This window comes from Anoplopoma fimbria, chromosome 1, assembly GCF_027596085.1.
Source record: "Anoplopoma fimbria isolate UVic2021 breed Golden Eagle Sablefish chromosome 1, Afim_UVic_2022, whole genome shotgun sequence".
In the NCBI taxonomy this organism is placed as follows: Eukaryota; Metazoa; Chordata; class Actinopteri; order Perciformes; family Anoplopomatidae; genus Anoplopoma; species Anoplopoma fimbria.
This window is the reverse complement of record NC_072449.1, coordinates 13,794,512-13,799,170: the sequence shown is the minus strand read 5'-3', so window position 1 is coordinate 13,799,170 and position 4,659 is coordinate 13,794,512. Positions and strand designations below refer to the sequence as shown.

Genomic DNA, 4,659 nt, shown 5'->3' with positions numbered 1-4,659 from the left:
AGGGCCACAGCAGGAGGCACGATCACAGTCCAGATATAACCCTGATTCATGGAAACCTGCGAGGCGAGAAAGCACAAGGACTCCGGGGAAGAAGAAAAGTAAGTAATGTGCATAAATAGGAGATTAATACATAAAGATGGAGGGAGAGAAGAGGAGAGAGGAGCTCAGTGTATCCTAGGTAGTCCCCCGGCTGTCTAGGCATATAGCAGCATATCTAGGGGCTGGACCAAGGCGTACCTGAACCAGCCCTAACTATAAGCGCTATCAAAAAGGAAGGTCTTAAGCCTGCTCTTAAAAGTGGTGAGTGTCTCTGCCCCCCGGACTGAAACTGGAACCTGGTTCCACAGAAGAGGAGCTTGATAACTGAAGGCTCTGGCTCCCATCCTACTTTTATATACTCTAGGAACCACAAGTAACCCTGAATTGAGGGAGCGCAGCTCTCTAGTTGGGTAATATGGAACAATAAGTTCCTTAAGATAAGACGGTGCCTGGCCAGTTAGAGCTTTGTAAGTGAGTAGAAGAATTTCAAACTCTATTCTTGATTTGACAGGGAGCCAGTGCAGAGAAGCTAATACCGGAGTAATATGATCTCTTTTCTTAGTTTTTGTTAGAACACGTGCTGCAACATTCTTGATCAACTGTAGAGATTCAAGAGACTTATTAGAGCAGCCTGATAATAACGAATTACAGTAATCTAGTCTAGAGGTAACAAATGCATGAACTAGTTTTTCTGCATCGCTTTGAGACAGGATTGGCCTGATTTTCGAAATTTTAAGTAAGTGAAAAAAAGGTTGTCCTTGAAATTTGTTTCATCTGGGAGTTAAAGGACAGATCCTGATCAAAGATCACCCTGAGGTTCTTTACATTAGTGCTGGATGCCAGGGCAATTCCATCTAGAGAAACTATATCGTTAGATAATTGATTTTGGAGGTGATCTGGGCATGGTAGAATAACTTCAGTTTTGTCTGAGTTTAACATGAGGAAGTTGCAGGTCATCCAGGTTTTTATGTCCTTAAGACATGCTTGAAGTTTACCAAACTGGTTGGTTTCGTCTGGCTTGATCGATAGATATCATTTTGTATCATCGGCATAACAATGAAAGTTTAAGGAGTGTTTTCTGATAATATTCCCTAAAGGAAACATATACAAGGTGAATAAAATTGGTCCAAGGACAGACCCTTGTGGAACTCCGTGACTGACTTTAGTTTTCATCGAGGTTTCATTCTTTACATATACAAACTGAGATCGGTCTGTGTGATAAGTGCTGTTTCTTTAATGCCAATTAGATGCTCCAGTCTCTGAAATAAGATTTGATGGTCAATGGTGTCGAACGCAGCACTAAGGTCTAACAATACAATCCTGACTAAAAATCCTCAAATAAACTATTGTCATGTAAAAAGTCACAAAACTGATTTGCGACTGCTTTCTTGAGGATCTTAGAAAGGAAGGGAAAGTTATAGATAGGAAAAGGTTACTGTATTTGAGGATAGAACGGTACTGGTTGGGGGCAGGAGATTATTAATTTTGTCTCTAATAGTTAGAATCTTACCATTAAAGAAGTTCATGAAGTCACTACTACTGAGGTTTATAGGAATAACCGGCTCAACAGAGCTGTGCCTCTCTGTCAGCCTGGCTACAGTGCTCAAGAGAAACCTGGGGTTGTTCTTATTTGTCTCTATTAATGCTGAATAATAGGTTGCTCTGGCATTATGGAGGGCCTTCTTATATGTTTTAAGACTATCTCGCAAGACTAACCGCGATTCTTCCAAAATGGTGGAACGCCATATCCTTTCAAGATTTCGAAGTGATTGCTTTAATTTGAGAGTTTGAGGGTTATACCATGGAGCGAACTTTCCTTGCTTTATTATCTTCTTATTTAGAGGGGCAATTCATAGTTTTCACGTGACGTCCCGCCCTTAGGGAATGCCCTAAGGGCAAAGTGATTTCTGTTGTCTCGTCAAAATACGGGATAGTTGTTGTGCTATCAGATGCAAAACGGATGAGGAAACAAGCCTGGGCCGTGTTTCTACAGAATCCCGTCCAAGAAATAAAACCCTGAAAGGAGGACATTGTGGGTTTGTGCCATTAAACGTGCCTCTGTCCCAGTGGAGGGCGAACTATGGCAGCCGTCAAAGTATACACTTATTTGCAGCGAACACTTCATCAAAGGTAAGTTCAGGTAAACACAGAGTATGTTAAGTGTGTTGTTGTATTTTTAGCAATACGTTACGTAATTGTTCTTACATGGATTGCTGTCGTAAACCGTGGCAACCAACTCCAGTGGCCTTGATGAGCTACACGAACTGTTAGCTAACGTTAGCTAGAGAGTTGGGATGCTCTGTTAGACGTAAATAAACTCACAACGCACTGATTTGCAAAATCCTTAAGCCCCTATTTTCAACTGAATAGAGTACAGAAACAATGTCGACTGATAAACTTTTTTTTTGTTTTTAAAAATAGACACTTGTTCTTTCATTAGTGTTTTACACAGCAACTCAACTTTTTCTGAATTGAGGTTGTAATATTAGTAAAGGTAATAAAGGTTAACTACCAGTGTGAAGCGTTATCAGAAGTTGTATTAAGGGAGAAAGGGTTTTAACAAGGTTTTAGGTATCAGAAATTATTATTTTTTTAACTTGTTGAACATAAACTATCTTCTATCATTGTAGGTGTCAAATCTGACAACCCGTTGTCCCTTAACTGGGTTCCATCCGTCTCCTCACACACACCAGCCACGACGAAGAGGATAAAGAAAGAGAAAGACCATTTCACCATTTCTTACATGTTATAGGCCAGACAAGTATTTGATAAATCGATAAAATAATCAACAATGATGTCAGTTAGATTTGATCCAGTTGGAGCCTTGGAATAATAAATCATCCAAATTTACTCACTACATCTGAGCCTTTCTTACCTGAAGGTGTGCATAAGCTACAGGTTATGTCCACTTATTTTTAAAATGCAAGAATGTAAAATTATTGTTTATCTTATCAGTACTGGCCATAAGAAGCAGGTAATTATCAGCTATCATATTCGCTGAATGGATCGAACTTCCTTTGTTTTATTATCTTCTGTTTTAGAGGGACAATAGAGTTTAGTGTCATTCGCAGTGAGCCTGCAGCACTATCGACAAGATGGTCAATCTGGGACGGTATAAAGTTAGCGTAGGAGTCCTCTGTAATATTGAGAAATGGTATTGAATTAAATGCAGATTAATAAAAATGTAGCTACAGCACTATCAGATAGACATCTAGTTTAGAAACTTTTGCCTAATGGTGTACACTCCGGTAGTAAAATTCAAAAGTTATTAAGTAATGGTCCGATAAAAGAGGGTTCTGTGGAAAGACTATTCAATTTTCTATTTTAATCTAATAATGAAATAAATGCAGTACTAAGGCTATCATTATCGACATTCACATGAATATTAAAATCACCTACAAAAATTACTTTATCTTTTTTAAGGACTAAAGTTGATAAGAACTCTGAAAATTCCAATAGGAATTCATAATATGGACCTGGTGCGCGGTACACTATAACAAATAGAATTGGCTGTAATGCCTTCCAGGTCGGGTTTGAAAGACCAAGAACAAGGCTTTCAAATTAGTTATCATTTAATTTAGGTTTAGAGTAGCAGTCAAAGATGGCTGCTACTCCACCTCCTCGGCCTGTGCCTCGAGGAATATGAGTATTAATATGACTTGGAGGAGTCAGAACATATTCTTCATAACACAGCCAGGTTTCAGTTAGACAAAATAAATCAATATGATTATCTGATATTAAATAATTTACTAGTACAGCTTTAGATGACAGAGATCTTAAATTTAGGAGTACACATTTCATTTTCCTGTTTTGTTGCACTGTTGCGTTGGTTGTCTTAACTTTTATTAGGTTATTTTTGTACTACTCCTGTTTACTTTTGATTTAATTATTGAAGTGGCCGTGGGGCAGACACGATCTCTATAGGGTTTTGGGTGGGTAACTGCTCTAATGGAAGCGCAGAAATGTGTGTAAGACTGCAACTCTGCTTCCTGGTCTGAACTCTGGGTTGTCATGGATTAGGTTCATTAATAAACTGGGTCAGATTTGTAGATATGAGATCCGCTCCATCCAAAATGGGGTGAATGCCGTCTCTCCTAATCGGACTAGGTTTTCCCCAAAAAGTCTGCCAATTTTCTACGAAGCCCACATTGTTAGCTGGACACCACCTTGACAGCCAGTGGCGGAATGATGACATGCAGCTATACATTTCATCATTGATCAGGTTTGGGAGAGGGCCGGAGAAAACTACAGAGTCCGACATTGTCTTTGCGTATGAACACATCGACTCCACATTAACTTTAGTGACCTCCGAGTGGCGTGATCGGCTGTCATTACCGCCGACGTGAATTACAATCTTTTTGTATTTACATTTACCCTTAGCCAGCAGTTTTACATGACAAAACTATGTTAAGTCAAAGTTAACTTTGTTTCACATGGAACCTCAATTGTGGTGTCCGTGCGTCTCATAAAGAAGCAAAAGGGTGCTTCTGTGAGTCAGTATCAGAAACTGAGGGGCAGTATTTGACTAAAAAGGATGCTAGGTCCTACTTAACTTTCAGATATACAGCCTTATCACTTTCCATCCAGTCCTAAATCAGTCCTAAAGAGAAGTCCTCCTCT

The 4,659-nt window shown here is 39.3% G+C and overlaps 1 pseudogene; it reads right to left on the bottom strand.

Moving 5' to 3' along the window:
- Window positions 1–248: 248 nt before the first annotated feature.
- LOC129095845 (uncharacterized) lies at window positions 249–1,146 on the bottom strand (annotated as a pseudogene).
- Window positions 1,147–4,659: the final 3,513 nt, after the last annotated feature.